This window comes from Haliotis rubra, unplaced genomic scaffold, assembly GCF_003918875.1.
Source record: "Haliotis rubra isolate DU_JTF1 unplaced genomic scaffold, ASM391887v1 Scf84, whole genome shotgun sequence".
Lineage (NCBI taxonomy): Eukaryota > Metazoa > Mollusca > Gastropoda > Lepetellida > Haliotidae > Haliotis > Haliotis rubra.
Window position 1 is genome coordinate 1569658 of NW_025767568.1, and position 18903 is coordinate 1588560.

Genomic DNA, 18903 nt, shown 5'->3' on the forward strand with positions numbered 1-18903 from the left:
ATACCGACACAGGTATATATACTGACTGGAGTACTGCTTAGCTATAGGTACGGACGTAGGTATAGATACTCACGAGTACGGTTCAGCTAGATATACGGACACAGTTGTGGATACTGACTGGAGTACGGTTCAGCTAGAGATACGGACAGAGGTAAGGATAACAACTGGAGTACGGTTTAGCTAGAGATACGGACTCAAGTATGGATACAGACTGGAGTACGGTTCAGCTATAGATACAGACACAGGTGTGGATACCAACTATACTGACTGGAGTACCACGGGTGTGGATATTGACTGGAGTACGGTTCAATTATAGATACGGACACAGTTGTGGATACAGACAAGAGTACGGTTCAGCTATAGATACAGACACAGTTTTGGATACTGACTGGAGTACGGTTCAGCTAGAGATACGGACTCACGTATGGATACTGACTGGAGTACGGTTCAGGTGTTGATCCGGACACTGGTGTTGACACAAACTGGAGTTCGCTTCAGCTATAGATACAGGCACAGTTATGGATACAGACTAGAGTACGGTTTAGCTAGAGATACAACTGGAGACTAGAGACACGGTTTAGTACGGTTTAGCTAGAGATACGGACAGAGGTAAGGATAACAGGTATGGATACTGACTAGAGTATGGTTCAGCTAGAGATACGGACACAGGTATGGATACTGACTAGAGTATGGTTCAGCTAGAGATACGGACACAGGTATGGATACTGACTAGAGTTTGGTTCAGCTAGAGATACGGACACAGGTATGGATACTGACTAGAGTATGGTTCAGCTAGAGATACGGACACAGGTATGGATACTGACTAGAGTATGGTTCAGCTAGAGATACGGACACAGGTATGGATACTGACTAGAGTTTGGTTCAGCTAGAGATACGGACACAGGTATGGATACTGACTAGAGTATGGTTCAGCTAGAGATACGGACACAGGTATGGATACTGACTAGAGTTTGGTTCAGCTAGAGATACGGACACAGGTATGGATACTGACTAGAGTTTGGTTCAGCTAGAGATACGGACACAGGTATGGATACTGACTAGAGTATGGTTCAGCTAGAGATACGGACACAGGTATGGATACTGACTAGAGTATGGTTCAGCTAGAGATACGGACACAGGTATGGATACTCAGAGACTACGGACACAGGTATGGTTAGAGGTTAGAGATACGGACACAGGTATGGATACTGACTAGAGTATGGTTCAGCTAGAGATACGGACACAGGTATGGATACTGACTAGAGTATGGTTCAGCTAGAGATACGGACACAGGTATGGATACTGACTAGAGTATGGTTCAGCTAGAGATACGGACACAGGTATGGATACTGACTAGAGTACGGTTCAGCTATATGTTCGGATGTATAGGTAAAGACACATTCTAGTTTCTGGACGTACACAAAAGGCACTCATGAGTTATCACCACCCGGTCTCATTACCATCACTTTCCACTCCGTGTATTTCTACGGCACGGGGACGTTTTTTTCTGGATTTTCTCTTCCATTGAAGCGGGATACCATTTTTCACTATGCTGCCAGAAATGGAATTATGGCTGTTGATACTGAAAATATAATTCCACAGATTCAAGAGTTATGACTGGGGTACCTATTTCTTTGGAATATTAGTCTAAGAATGCTTACTACAAAAGAAAAATATGTAATTATTAAGAAGAATAACCAATTTCTGCGTAAACATTACTCATGACAGTTTAGCATTGCGTTGTACAAACACATTGCAGTTTTTCCCAGTTAACACCGAGATATGATTTTCATTCTGATTATTCCAGAATGTTTATGATAATGGTACTGAAATAATATCAGTATTATGAAATTCCACCATGAAAATAAGATCTATTATTATTTATCTAGGCCTCTCAAGACAGTATAATACGTTTTCTAGTTACCGTTATGAAACGCACTTTTATCTTTCCGATAGTGATCACGTGACGTAATGGAAACTTGGCGAGGGGCGGCGAGAGACGGATGAAGCTCTATTGGTGAAACTTTCCATTCTAAAGACACAAAACAATACAAATATGAAAAGAAAACAGCTCGCCCCAAGCAGAAGTTCTTGATATTTTTGAAGATGTGTGTTGGTAAACATAGAATAGACGACTATATCCTGACATTGATAGCTTCGTCCTAAACCCAACGCCAATGCTGGATTCATCGTGCAGAGGCGCATTATGAAAACTCCGAAATGTGATAAAACATTCTATGATGTATGCGATATGATGACTTGGAAATCTTCGGGCTTGGGAACAATGGAGTGGGATAGAGTGGGGAAATGAATTTCATTTCCTTTGCGCAAATTTGGTTGTGAAGATGGCGAAATTGCACGACCACGGTAACCAGTCGCTATACAAGAGACGGCTCATCACATGGAAGATTTTCTCAGAAATTACAAAGGGGACACATGAAAGGAGAGGATTGTGTTAATATTTGACTGCAGTCGACAGCCAAGCTTTCTCTGATAACACTGGGACAATGTCTCGACAAAATAGGCTTTAAATATCACATAGGCTTGAACAAGCGTGTAGCTGGGCTTTAGAGGACTTCTGTTTGTCTTATTAGATTATTGATCAACTCAAAGACACTTGAGTGCGGCGAGCGCAGCAAAACCGATGAAGAGCTTTATTTTCATAGAAGCCTTTAGACTCGCTGACTAAAGCACCGTGAAAGATGATATTAGCGAGTGTATCAATGAAAAGAAAGGGAAATTGCATTACATTGGCTAAGTTCATTAGTTGGGGACTGCCATGGAAGAAAGGGGAATGGCTGGAGACGTGGAATCCTAATCAATGGGGCAAGGAACATGCACTTGGTGAGTTTCTTCACCAGACGCAGGTCTTGATATGTTTTCGCTTGCTTCTAAGATAAACTCCTGTCCTTCATTATGCTCGGATTAGGGCATTGTTTGAAGGCTTCGCCGCCAAGGATAAGACACCGGTATAGTGTTTATTTTTGAAATTCTGTTCTATAGGATATTGACAGTGCGTATTATTTCTCGGCCATTCTGCTCGAGCTCTCACGCAAATACTGTTTTCCAATAGTTACCAAAGTTTAATGGGCTGTGTTCTCGAAAGCATACTCGACCATTACGTCGATATAAAAGTTTCTTGGTGTGAATACTGGTTACAATACGAATTGATGAAAAGGGCGGTTAATATAAACAAGGTATTAAATGGAGAGGTATTAATATATTCATGCGTTGATAGCTTTCTTTACAAACTCGTGTATCACTAAGGGCGAGGTTTCACGACGGTCGCGGGATGAAGACATATCGATACCATGTAATGATTACCCATCGATGGCCGTGTTTAAGGTGTTCAACAATTCTGTAAATGTGTTTGTTAATCAACAGAGCGCTGTCATAAAACAAATGATGAATTTGCTTCCAAATTACTTCAATGGGGAGGAAAAATAAGCTCCCAGGGTCTCATGCTTGATGTGAAGTGTAGTCGGGATTAAGGGAGCGTTTAGGATTATTGCACTTACATAGTTATGTATGCACGTGTGTGCGTGCGTGCATGCGTGGCTGTTTGTTTTCGCCGGATTAACCAACTTAGGCTAGGGGATTAAACACTCTGAAAACATATAATCACACAAATCCCTTTAAATTGAAAATTAGGTCCAGAGGGGGTCTTCCCACTTACCCAACTTATATTGTTTCAGTAGAAGGGGCGTGATAATCCCATTTAATCCCTTATTTTGTTCCATGTGAAATGGTATCCGGGACTAAATGTGATAAAATATCAACTACTCTTCTACTTGTTACAGTCAGTATATATGTACATCCTACCTCTTCATGTTCCATTCCTGCCTGACAACGGTACAAGAATCTGTATAGAAACGTCGCACTCGCCAATAAAAGTTTGTTCTACATTGTACTTCCCAACCTCTAAAATGCCACTCAAAGAAGTCAAGTACTTTTGACTCAATGTTTATCTTTGTTTATTAATCATATATATACAAGTTATCCAGTTATACAAGTTAATACACCATCAATACTTTGAAATACAAGTAATGAAGTCAATACAATTAATATCCAGTTAAATGGCTCATTCCCACTTACCCTACTTACTGGGTGCTGGGGGTGGTGGTGGTGGTGGTGGTGGGGATTAAAATAGATTAACAGGCTGGGATAATGAGACCTGAACCTGGGAAATGGTGCAATTGTTTGCCAACTGGGGCTATATCGTTAAGGGTAGCGCTACGGTTTATGAGAATGCAGAATTGAATTGGTACAGTAGCAGGGATGCCTCACTTAGGCACGAGACATTGTTGTTTACCCGTTGTATAATGTTGTATTATGACAAGCTCTTTACACAGAGAGAGTGAGCAATGAGTGAGTGTGGTTTTACGCCGCTTTTTGCAATATTCCAGCAATATCACGGCTGTGGACACCAGAAATGGGCTTCACACATTATACTCATTTGGGAATTCTTTGCAGGGAAAGTACCCTCTTTCAACGTCTTGTGGTAAGAAGCGGACATGAATCAAACCCGACCTACTGCTCACCGGGCAGACGGACTCCCTACTACACCGCGACAGAGGTCTAGTTGTAGAAGCCGAAGAAAGAAGATCGGAAGACCGAGTGAATCGTTGGTCATGTGTTTAATTACTGGTTTGTCTGGTCCAGATTCGATCATCTATAGGCCCCCGTCACATCCTTCAAATACACAGCATTCACTTACACAATCAAACTCTATCAAATTGTGTTTGTTGTTTAACGCCGCAAGCAGGAATACATGTAGTTCAAACATTGTCCAATGCTTGGTTTGATTACATAAGTCGCCTTTGAACATGGCGTCTGGTCTGTTTGGTTGTTGCTTAACACACCACTCATCAATATTTCAGCTGCGAAACTGCTGTCTGTACATAAAAGAGTTTTGACCAGACAATCTAGTGATTAATGCCATGAGCATCGATCTACTCAGTTTGATACGATGGCCTGTGTCAAACAAGTCAGCGAGCCTGAACACCATACCTCAACAGTGGCATCTTCACACAAGCATAGTCGCCTCTGATGACTATGGTGAGGGCATCACATTACCGACCATGGTTTGTGTCCTCCAGATTCGAAGGCCAATGTGGGTGTCATTTTGTAACTTAAACAAGTAGGAGTTTCATAATATTTAGATTTAAAACTTTTAACTTTTGTCTCGGATTAGAATCATTAACCCGGATCATCAAGGTATTAAGGTACGTCTAGATTACATGTTTGTTAATTTCCAGCCAAAAGCTAACGCTCACTGGATTGTCTGATCCAGACGCTTCATTTAGGCCACCGTGATACAGCTGGAATAATCCTGAGAGCGAGACTCCACAACAGAAAGACTTATATACTACACATCAAAAGTTTAGACTCACTTAAAGCGCTCACTATATGTTATGTATATATATGTGGTTACATCGGAGATTTATTTCTCCACTATCTTGGGGAAACCAACTGAAAACCTTATGCAGATGAATTGCACAAGGATCATGCATCAAATTGCTGAAATGCACGTGCAAATATCGTGCATGTGAACAGCTGCGGTTTGGTGTAAAGTTTTGTTAAGAATTCGTCAATTTTCACTGTGTTTCATCATTTATTGATCTCATGACAATAATCTTTTCAGTGGTACGAATATGTTTTACAATACATCAGTTCATGTGTAAACAGAACCTTTAAACAGTATGGAATATTTTGCAAAATCAAGTGTAGAACAGTTGACTGAAGTAAGTGGCTACATTTACATTAGTGAGTCTAAACATTTGAAGGGTAGTATACATACGGATGGGCGCCAAAACTTATATACGGATGTACACCGAAACTTATATACGGATGGGCGCCAAAACTTATATACGGATGGACACCGAAACTTATATACGGATGTACACCGAAACTTATATACGGATGGGCGCCAAAACTTATATACGGATGGACACCGAAACTTATATACGGATGGGCGCCGAAACTTATATACGGATGGACACCGAAACTTATATACGGATGGGCGCCGAAACTTATATACGGATGGACACCGAATGTAATTAAACCACACATTTGACAGTGTGTTTACTGATGTGAATGAATGTTGTTTTATGAAAATATTAATGCGTTATCAAGCAACAATCATACAGGAAAAAGAAGAATTTATTACATCCAAAATTTCCCGGTTGCATTTACCTTATTTGATTTCCGTCAGCACATGACGATGTCGCAATGTTACACAGACGTTTGTTTGTTTCAACGTCCCCCTTATGACAAGCCATCGTCTTTAGAGAATCGCCTGCTTCACACATTATAAACATAGATGGCTACAACAAGGCGTTAGGGAACCTTTAAGAGGCAAAAACAATATACTGCTTGGACGTTGTGTTTCACTCTTCTGTTTACAAAGTCATTCAAAACTGGAGTCAGAAATAGAAATCTAAATTTTCCTCCGATAAATCTATCAGAACAGAGGGGAATTTGACACGAGGGGTGGCGCAGTGAGGAGTAAATATTTGTTGCTGAAATCCCGAGAAAATAAAGAGTAATGGCGAGGTAATTTGCAGAGCATTTGCAGGTTTACAGCGAACAGCGTTGTAAATTACGGCCGTAGACAATGACTTTCAATCGAATCATTTTTTACGACGGCATGTCGGCGTTGTGAGCGAGGGCAGCGGCGCCTACGAGGACGGAGTTGTCACACCTCCAGACATCAACAAATCAAGCAATCATTAAGTCATAAACACGGCGGATTGACAAAAATAAGAGGCACAGCACACAACAATTTGCACTCTAAATCCTTATTTGGATATTCTATGCGATATGAATTCTCGACAAGGATAAGGTACTATAAATATGCTTGTCATATATCCTCGCGTTTGTGGGGATCGGTTCAGAAGGAGCTTTATCTCCTGTACAGCTACCACTATAAGGACACAATTGCGTTTGCCCACATCATTCTAAACTAACGATAGCGTGTTTTACATACTGGATCGGTCTATTGAGGGAGTATTTCTCCACACAATACCCTGGTATCCTCTCTAAGCCAACCTTCTTGAGATAAGCTGTTGAAGTGGTCCTGAGATTTATACTCGTTGTGACCCCACGGATTGTATATTAAGGGGCAGTCTACTAACAGCCCTTACAAAGCAATCAGAAATCTGAAATGTTTAAATGGCTCTTGTCGGGCCATGTGCTGCTATTGTTTTTTGCAATATAAATCCTATACAAGAGCAGTCGTTGAGACCAGATCGTCTAGCTCACGAACTATAGTAGTTCCGTCATTATAACTTTTTTATTAGCTGTACCGCCTTGTTCAGCCTTGAAATCATTGAGCTCAACTTTTATAGGGTTCATGATTCATCTTAAAGGCTCTGCATGTCGTGTTTGTGAATTTGATGTCAGTTTCGTGATAAGTGTCTTCAGTAACGATAAATATATGATAAGTACAAGGTACGGTCGAGTGAGTGAGTGAGCAAGGGAACGTGCTAGTGAGAGAAAGGTAGGGTGGGTAGGGTTGTGTGTGAGTGAGTGAGTAAGTGTGTTCTTGATGTCATAAAAATATAGTTGTGAGTCTGGAGTAACTAAATTGAAAAACAGAGTTCAGAGAGACAGACAGACAGAGTTTATTTCCAGTAAAAGGCCGTAGGCCGAAAAAAAAAATTAAAAGGAAATTCCAGTGTAGTCACGGGCACAATAATCATTCAAGTGTGTTTGTAATAATCCTTTTAACATAAAATAGATACAAGGCAACAGATCATACAGTGTCTACATTAGTATTCTTGAAAATATTTGCTAAAGAATATACTGTATAAGGCTTTTTAACACATTTTGTAATAAACCTCTCTCTTAGTTGTGAATAGGATTCACAAATGAACAGTACATGAAATTCATCTTCAATATAGGAAAGACCTTTAGATTTACATGATGTACAAAATCTGTGATTATAATCAGTGTTGTTATGACGCCCAGTTTCTACAGCTATTTTAAAATTACTACACCTAAATTGTGCTAAAACAGCTCTTAAATGTGTAGAAAGGTTAAACGATAAATAACGTTCAACATTTAACGCAGATTTAAAATACTGATAATAGTTACATTTGGGGGGAATTACTCAGCGAAGAGTACCAGGACTGTTTTAAATTATCTGATAATCTTTGTTCAAATAAGCTTATAAACATCTTTACATCACCAACATCTTGGCTCAACCAAACATATCCAAAACAAATATTAAAAAGAAGACTTTTAACTTTTGATGCCCATGTAGTTCTACCACTATCATCTAATGACTTAAGCATAAGGTAGCTTTGAAAAGGTAACCTGTCAAGAGGAAGTTGTAACAATCTACACCAATATTTGATTACACGGGGAACTGCAGGGGCAATCTGCCACATTCACGCAGGGCCATGGAATTACAAGATGACCTATTTATTTTAAAATACATTTTACAAAAATCAAGCTGTACCAAATCAATACTTTTACAATAAGAAGTTCCCCATATTTCTGCGCCATATTATAGCATAATATTGGTGTGATCAATGCATAATTTTTTTGGGAATAAATCTGTACAGTTAATGTTTCCGAATTTCTTTTGAAAGTGATTAACTGATAAAATTGCCTTTCTAACCTGAGCTGCTAAACACAATTGTGCCCTGGACCAAACAAGTTTTGGCGTAAATATAATGCCAAGATATTTATAAAAAGATACTGTTTCTATTTGTTCCCCATTAAAATACCACTTTTCATAAGATCTAAGAGGCCCTCCATTTATCTTTTTCTGCAATTGAATACAAGTGTCTGAAAGAGCCGAAACATCATCAGCAAACATAAGGGCATACACATTATTGAAAACAGCAGTGATAAATACTCCCTTACCACATTCACTTTGCATAATTGTGCATAAATGATTAATAAATATTATAAATATCTGAGGACTTAAAATGAATCCCTGGCGGGTACCCACAATACAAGAAAATGTTTCTAACACAGGCACACAGTGAATTATACATACATGTGATAATATCTAAGAACTTCCCATCTAATACAACCTTATGAAGAGAATCTATAAGCACATCATGTTTAAGAGTATCAAAAGCTTTTGAAAAATGATAAAAAGTCAATAAAATCTGCCCTGTTTTTTACATGAATATTTTTGTATGACAGCCTGAAGTGTAAAAAGGTGGTGTGTTGTAGAATAGTTTTCCCTAAAGCCAACCTGATATTCACAAATGATATTATTTAAATCACACAAGATTTTTAATCTTTTATTAAGAGTTGATGTAAATAATTTACAAAGGGAATCAATGAGGGATATACCACGGTAATTATCGGGTCGTTCTTGTCGCCAGATTTCAACTAAGGGCAAATTATGCTCTTACCCCAACTGGGAGGGAAATAGTCAGAGTCATAAATTTTGTTAAAAAGAACAGTGAGAGTAGGGACAATGAAACTTCTCGACTCCTTTAGAAATTCATTAGCAATTCCGTCTGGACCAGGGGCTTTATTGTTTGGCAAAGAAAGGATAGTTGTAGATATTTCTTGTTCGGAAAATGGTTGGTTAAAAAAGAATCAGTGTTGCTTGTAGATTGTAAAGGTGAAGGTAAATGTTCTGGTGTGTTTTGAGAAGTATTAAAGCATAACAGATTTGAGAAGTGATCAGTCCACTGTTGGCATGAGATATTGGATGAAAGTTGTGGTGAATATCTGCAATTTTTAAGTGTTTTCCAAAATAATTTAGGGTTAGTGCTTGCTGCGACTAGTTTATCTTTCTGTTTATTTTAGAAATGTAATCTTTTTGCTTGAATGTACATTTGAAGAGTGTTCGTAACTGTCTGAAGATATTAAAGTCTGCATTGTGATCTCTATGGGCTCTGAGTGCTGCATATTTGTCATGTTTTAGGAAAATAGAGTTCAATGCGTTATGGTCGTTGGTTCGAATCCCAGTCTCGTCCCTGTCATTGTCATGGTTTATCAGCCCAAGTCGTGATTTCATCCCGTAGTTCAGCATTGCACAAGAGGTGCGCCTTGCCTGGTCTATTTGACATATATCCAGCTGACTTTGCTTTCTTCTGTGGTCATAATGGCTTGCAGTTGATAATTGTCTGACCCAAGTTTCATTCATAGTGACGAATATTTGCAAGTATATTTCTGGATAAGCTTCAAACAGACCAAGATCATCACACGATTTGTTGCGTTTAGTGCATTTTGTATATGATGTCATAGCCTTTTGAATCCCACCAGATGATACTTCCATCACTGACAAAATAGCTGTGTGAAATGCCAAATGAACTAGCAATAGGATCTCACATCCCAAAATACATTTTTCTTGCTATAACATACCATTAGTAGTACAAGACCACTACAAGTAGGGGATATTCCGTATTGTGCTGATATTTGTTTTGGAACCAGGTTGTATGGTTGTATAAGGATTTAGAAAAAAAGATTATTGAACTTCCATTCGTTCTGTGCTTGTGAACATGGTCAGGGTAAAATTTGAAATTTGCAGTGAAACGTGTCATTGCGTTGCTGTACATTTCAGTGAAAAAATAAACTATTGGAAGTTCATCTGATATTTGCTATATAAACTCAGTTAAACGTTTTCTCACCGGCGGCATCTGCACGTCAAGAAGGCAAAGTCCAATGGGCATGCTGGAAGTTGGAACAAGAGATTGTAGCACAAGCTCACCATTTCACCGTCAGTAATTAGAAGATTACAATCACGATATCAGCAGACAAATAACGTTGATGACAGACGTCGATCTGGTCTGGTCGACCAAGGGCGTCAACTGGCTCACAAGACCGTTTTATCAGAACCACTGCTTTACCAGGTCAAAATGCTTCTCATATTGGAGATGATCTTCACAGAACTACCGGTTTTGGAGTGAGTGGACAGATAAGTCGCAATCGACTTCACATATGAAACCTGCATGTCCAACATCCACGTGTTATCCCACGATCGACCGACCGTCACATTACTACAAGACGTCGTTGGTGTCAGCGCAGCAGCGCTGAAGCAATCGTTGTTAAGCAAACGTTACGTTTTTGGATGAATCAAGGTGTACTTTGAACTGCCTTGAAATTCGCAACAGATTGTGGCGTAGACGAAATGGTCATTTTCATGCCGTTAACGTCAGACAAAACGTTCGTTGTTGGGAGAGGCACAGTAATGGGGTGGCTGGGATCACTGTGACTGACTGAACACCTTTACATGTTAACCATGGACGTATCACTGGGCAGTTCTACCACAGCAACATATTAGAGACACACAGTTGAGCGTCGACATGGACGTCGGTTCGTGTTTCAATATGACCACAAAAAGACACAGAGGGCTGCACAGAGTGGAGTACCCCAACTCAGAATATAGGCACCTTACCATGGCCATCATGGTAAGACGTCTTACCCATCGGACGTCCTTGCACGGCGCGCCGCGTACGTCACCGTCAACAACCACCGACTACTTTCAACGAACCTGACGCTGTCGTGCCCGAAGAAAGAATGGAATGACTCATGTTGACATTGGACGTTTGATTAGGAGTCTGTCTTAAGAATATAGGAGGTTTCACGCTGTTTTACTAAGTTCGACTGTTCCCGTTAAATGACGTGATATGTAGCAGGGAACTTCGGTCAATCACCCAACAAAATCTATGGTCATCTGACGTTCAACGAACAGAGAAAATCTCAATCAGATGATCTGCTACGTTGTTTAAGAAATACAGTTCGCTCTACCACCATGTATAGTGTAATAAAGCACACTTTCGCCCTGAATTATTATAGTTAAAGCACTCGGACGCTTGAGTGCTTGAACTATAATAGTTCAGGGCGAAAGTGTGCTTTATTACACTATACATCGTGATAGAGCGAACTGTATTTCTTTTCTAAGATGCCATATTTAATACTTTCTAAGGATAATTACGATTAATCTAAGGCAGAAAACAAACGACGGTGTCGGTGACCTAAATTAAGAATCCTCGCACAGGGCTAACTAGCGCGCTGTTCTATTGATGTGTCTGCCCCCCTACGTTAAGACATACGTTACGAGAAAAAAACAAATGGTAAACATTTTGATAACGGTTTACGTTCGGATTAAATATCTTCTCTAAATTATTTTTATTACATCTGTGATCAACGTAAACCATATGGGGCAATATGAACGTCGCATTTCTGCTATCAACGTAAGTTTAGATCAGTACATCCAGATGAAGCTGAGTAGTCAAGCGACATTCCACGTTTGCATTGTGGGAATGTAAACATTGCGAACGTTACCGTGTCGCTGAAAACCTGTAAGTCGAATTGAGACATTTTAACCGTCGTAAAACATAAACGTAATGCTTCCACCAGTGACGTTAGCTGCGTGACGCAACTGCAAACCAAGAAACGGGATGCAACGGAGTAGTTTGCTGTAGGAGGCTGTACGAGGCGATGACAACTGACATGCATCGTGACGTCGCTTACATTGTGACGTCATGCAAAATGGTTCGATTACGAGGGGGCAGGCTAGAATGGCATTACATTGTGACGTAACGCAAAAAGTGCACATTATCGTCTGATAAAGTACTGTCGGCTCCTTTGATCTTTCACCGAAGCATCTTAGAATAAACTGTCTATGTCAATAAAGATATAACATATCAATAGTTGTGCCTCCTTATTGGACATTACCTACTATTCTACATTTTTTGTACCACAGTCTGAAAGAAATTATCTTTACGTAAATGATACTTTGCTTCTCTGTAGATGACACGTACATTTACGTATATAACGTACTAAGGAGAGGGTACCATACGGCCGTGTAATGGATGATAGTTCCGGGTCTGTTTTGTGTAACCTCAGGCTCAATAAATTATACACTAGACGCCTAAAAGAAACGTTACCCTCCTAACTTTATGGATTACTGAAAAACTATCAAAGATATGTTAGAAGGTTTTAGTTTACAAGAAAGCTTAACAACACAACTTTATGCAAATCACGAAAAAATATTCTCAAATGCATTTATATTTAGGTGAAATGCATCTTTTGCAGAAGAGTTAAATTGTCTATATTCGTCCATGCCGAAACAAACCAATAATAGTGATTTTGATGTCCAAGAGAAAGATTGAAATGAAATTCTGCTTTGGGACAATGATGCATCATTTAAAGTCACCATTTTTCAACTACTATAACAAAAAACAACAGTTGTATAGAGTGTGTAAAATTGTAAAATAATCATTGCTATGATTTCAGTCTTTTAAAACATTTTCTGCTGATTTGCATTAGTGAAAACAAGTAAAACATGTCTTTGATATTGTGAAATAATGTGTAAGAACATTTAAAATTATGTTTGTTAATATTTTTCCTTACAAAGTAACACTTTTCCATGATCTGTTTTCACATAGCAATATCAATCGCCAAAACGCAGCAACATTCAAGCAGTATTTACATCCATTTCACTTGTGGAATGATTCTATAGGGTATAAAGAGAGCCTAGAATACATGATCTGATACACAAGTACAAGCAATATGCCACGATTAACAGCTGAAGGGAGAGAAAGAACCATTGGGATGGTGCAGATGGGGTCGACATACACTGCTGTTGCCAACGCCCACGGATGCCACCGTATCACGGTTATAAGACTTATTTAGGGCTTCAGACAGATTGGGGTCACCGTAGACAGACCAAGAAGTGGTCGTCCACGCATCACAACGCCAGCTGAATATAGGTACCTTCATTTAGGAAGGAGTGTAACGTTTCTTTTGGCGTTTAGTATACTTTCCGTCTTGATATGTCTTTATTTAGGTATTATTATACTGGGTTCACAAATATATAGCAATCATTTCGGTACACACTATACAGGTGTATACACAATACATACAAAAGTCCAGATATTTCTTCTTGCCAAAACTTCTTTATATCTGCATAAGATCTTTCGACTTTCAACGGCTCTTCAGGTATATGTGTACGATGAACATCCATGTGACAATATTTGTGTTTAAGGTGCCCTGAAATATAACTGTTACAATATGTACACTAAATTAACGATTAACGATTAACAACTTAAGAGAGAGAAAGAGCCATTGGGGTGTTGTAGATGGGTTCGACATACAATGCTGTTGTCAACGCCCTCGGATGCCACCGTATCAATCATTGCAGAAGCAGAAAAATCAACCAATGTTATCAACCAAATTAAACTTTTAGTGACAACAAGATGATTCCATATTGTTTGGCTATAAAATGCAACAAAACATTCTCACTTGAGTAGATTTTAAGAAATTCATCAGGTAAAAGAGGGTACCGTTTCTTTTAGCGTTTAGTGTATGTGTAACATTTACTGCCGTATTGCAATGTTTATGTCTGAAATCCACTGCAATGTAAAAGGATCCATACGTAAGAAGCACTGTAATGTAACAATATCCTTGTGTAGGAAGCACTGCAATGTAACAAATATCAATGTCTAAGATGCACTGCAATGTAACAATATCCATGTGTAAGATGCACTGCAATGTAACAATATCCATGTGTAAGATGCACTGCAATGTAACAATATCCATGTGTGAGATGCACTGCACTGTAACAATATCCATGTGTAAGAAGCACTGTAATGTAACAATTTCCACGTGCAAAAAGCACTGTGATATAAAAATATCCACGTGTAAGAAGCACTTTGGTGTATAAATATCCATGTGTAAGATGCACTGTGATGTAATAATATCCACGCGTAAGAAGCATTGTGATGTAAATATATCCAGGTGTAAGATGCACTGTGGTGCAATAATATCCACGTATAAGAAGCTCTGTGATGTATTAAAATCCATGTGTAAGAAGCACTGTGATGTAATAATATCCATTTATAAGAAGCACTGTGATGTAACAATATCCCTGTATAAGAAGCACTGTGATGTAATGATATCCATTAGTAAGATGCCCTGCAATGTAATAATATCCATCTGTAAGATGCCCTGCAATGTAACAACATCCATGTGTAAGATGCACTGTGATGGCAATATACCCATGTGTAAGATGCACTCTTGTGTAATAATATTCATGTGTAAGATGCACTGTGATGTAATAATATCCATATGTAAGATGCACTGTGATGTAATAATATCCACGTGTAAGATGCACTGCAATGTAACACTATCAATGTGTAAGGAGCACTGTGATGTAATAATATCCATGTGTAAGATGCACTGTGATGCAATTATACCCATGTGTAAGATGCACTGTGATATAACAATATCCATGCATAAGGAGCACTGTGATGCAATAATATCCATGTATAAGAAGCACTGTGACGTAATAATACCCATGTGTAAGATGCACTGTGATATAACAATATCCATGCATAAGGAGCACTGTGATGCAATAATATCCATGTGTAAGATGCACTGTGATGTAATAATATCCATGTGTAAGATGCACTGTGATGTAAAAATATCCATGTATAAGAAGCACTGTGATGTAATAATATCCACGTGTAAGATGCACTGTGATGCAATAATATCCATGTGTAACATGCACTGTGTTCTAAAAATATCCATGTATATTATTATGAATCACTGCAATGAAGCAATATCCATATGTAAGATGCACTGTGATGTAACAATATCCATATGTAAGATGCACTGTGATGTAACAATATCCATATGTGAGATTCACAGTGATGTAATAATATCCATATGTAAGAAACACTGTGATGTAATAATATCCATATCCATGTACAGTGCTTCATGTGTAAGAAGCACTGTAATGTAACAATGCCCATGTCCAAGATGCCTTCCTTAACCAGACCCTGACTGCTTGTAGGTCACCAGATAATGACTTGGAGCGTTGTTCGTGCTATCGACCATCAGTTTGTATGGACTCAATTTCATAATGAATGTGTATAGCCGTTTCCTGTTTGTCTAGACTCATTTTCTTAACGAATTTGTATAGCCGTTTCCTGTTCGTCTAGACTCATTTTCTTAACGAATGTGTATAGCCTTTTCCATCTGACCACGTGTAAAAGAACAAAACTTTCAGTTCATGACGAACTTCTCATACAGCGACCACGATCAGGCAATTCCGACCGTACCCTCAACGTTAGTGTTAGACCAATATAACAATAAACGGCCTTTAATTATAGTTTCATAAGAGTAGCTATAAAATACATCTAATTCGCTCTCTCTCTCTAATTTTATTGAAAAGCAGTCATAATAATGTCATATTTTTATGGCGTGAATGGATGGTAAACACCACCAGTTCTACTTCCTCGTCGTCAATCGTCTCTTAAAGCAATTAATCTTTAAAACACCTCATGGCTAATTTTTATGCTCACAAATGCATAATTATTATCCTGTTCACATTTATGGATTACCAAAACAACATTTAAGCTATAAATTACTACATTACATATTAGTCAAGGATATAAAAGTGCGTTCTCGACACGGACTGGGGACATGGATTAATACGATACATAAACATCTGTTCAGTAAGTAATAAATAACGTTTGAAGTGATAATAAAGTTATCATCCGCAGATAATATAATAATAAATTCAGTGGCGTTGAATGATCCAGCCATGTCCTGAAGATAATACGTAGAATATATTCAACAAGTATGCACACAATATAGTTTACAGCGCATAGACCATAGCATGATGTTATATTTCATTACATAACGCATTGAACCTAGTCAGGTATTATTATCAGAGTCAAGCCTGTAAACACAAGCATAACTTGCACGATCGTGAAATATATTACTGGTCAGAGCATAAACATGATAAAGGCACCACTGAATACAGATGGTGTGTTGTCTCGTCCGATGATCCATGGATGTTGTGTTGTGGGTTGTGTGGTTTGAGAAGTGTTATGTAGTGTTGTGTAGTGTGGTATGTGGGTTTTGTAATGTGTTATGAAGGGTTCTGTAGGGTTGTATAGTGCTTTGTGTAGTGTTGTGTAGTGTGTTATTTAGGGTATGTAGTGCCGTGTGTAGGGCTGTGTAGTGCCTCTGTAGTGTTGTGTTGTTTTTCAGTGTGTTATGTAGGGTTGTATAGTGTGTTATGTAGGGTTATATAGTGTGTTATGTAGGGTTGTATAGTGTTTTATGTAGGGTTATATAGTGTGTTATCTGGGGCTGTATTGTTTAGGCAATGTGCGTCTGTGTTTGCCCAGTACTGTACTGTGGAGGAAATGTGCGTCTGTGTTTGTCCAGTACTGTATTGTTTAGGTAATGTGCCTCTGTGTTTTCCCAGTACTGTACTGTGGAGGCAATGTGAGTCAGTGTTTGTCCAGTACTGTACGGTGGTAGCAATGTGCCAGTCTGTTTTTTCCCAGTACTGTACTGTGGAGGCAATGTGAGTCAGTGTTTGTCCAGTACTGTACTGTGGAGGCAATGTGAGTCAGTGTTTGTCCAGTACTGTACTGTGGAGGCAAGTGTTTGTCCAGTCAGTGTTTGTACTGTACCAGTACTGTACTGTGGAGGAAATGTGCGTCTGTGTTTGTCCAGTACTCTATTGTTTAGGCAATGTGCGTCTGTGTTTGCCCAGTACCGTACTGTGGAGGCAATGTGAGTCAGTGTTTGTCCAGTACTGTACTGTGGTGGCAATGTGAGTCAGTGTTTGTCCAGTACTGTACTGTGGAGGCAATGTGAGTCAGTGTTTGCCCAGTACTGTACTGTGGAGGAAATGTGCGTCTGTGTTTGTCCAGTACTCTATTGTTTAGGCAATGTGCCTCTGTTTTTTCCAAGTACTGCACTGTGGAGGCAATGTGAGTCAGTGTTTGTCCAGTACTGTACGGTGGTGGCAATGTGAGTCAGTGTTTGTCCAGTACTGTACTGTGGAGGCAATGTGAGTCAGTGTTTGTCCAGTATTGTACTGTGGAGGCAATGTGAGTCAGTGTTTGTCAAGTACTGTACTGTGGAGGCAATGTAAGTCAGTGTTTGTCCAGGACTGTACTGTGGAGGCAATGTGCGTCTGTGTTTGTCCAGTACTCTATTGTTTAGGCAATGTGCCTCTGTTTTTTCCCAGTACTGTACTGTGGAGGCAATGTGAGTCAGTGTTTGTCCAGTACTGTACGGTGGTGGCAATGTGAGTCAGTGTTTGTCCAGTACTGTACTGTGGAGGCAATGTGAGTCAGTGTTTGTCCAGTATTGTACTGTGGAGGCAATGTGAGTCAGTGTTTGTCAAGTACTGTACTGTGGAGGCAATGTGAGTCAGTGTTTGTCCAGTATTGTTCTGTGGAGGCAATGTGAGTCAGTGTTTGTACAGCTCTGTAATATAGTGATAATGTTGGACTTTGTATCCAGAGCACTATCGTTTGGGTGTAATGTACAGCAATGTGTTTACCTATCTTATTGTGGATTTAATGTGCTTATACATGTGTCCATTACATCGTTATAGTAGTACAGCGCGTCAGTGTGACTGAACAGCTCCGGCGACAAGTCTGTTCTGTTTGGGGGACAAATTCCAATGCGTCCTTCAACACTTTCCAACTATTACAAAAGCTTTTGCAAATTTCACAAACCAACATTTCATGAAAGATAACGTTGCTGATTTTTTTCTATATATTTTATACACCTAGCCGGGCTTCAATTTCCGGTAATGCGCTGTGAATTATGGGATGTGTAGATGTCCTGAGTGGGCATTAACCAATGTTGGCGGTATCGCATGTTTTCAATGCAGGGAAAAAATCTCGCTACTAAATGATTTTAGCATATTACACATTTGCGAGGCGGTGATGAATTCCGCCCCTGTTAAATGTATTGCTTTTAAATCTGCAGCGACAGTGGAGTTAGTATTTGCGCTGGTATCAACGTGCATTTGTGAGGCAGAGAGTGTGGATTAAGGAGATAGACTGCCACGAGGCAGTGAGAAAGACTTTCCTAAAGCATCCAAAAGGATGATGGTTTTGTGCTACGAGTGCTCAGCATATTTTCTCTTTCTCTGCTAGCGTTTGT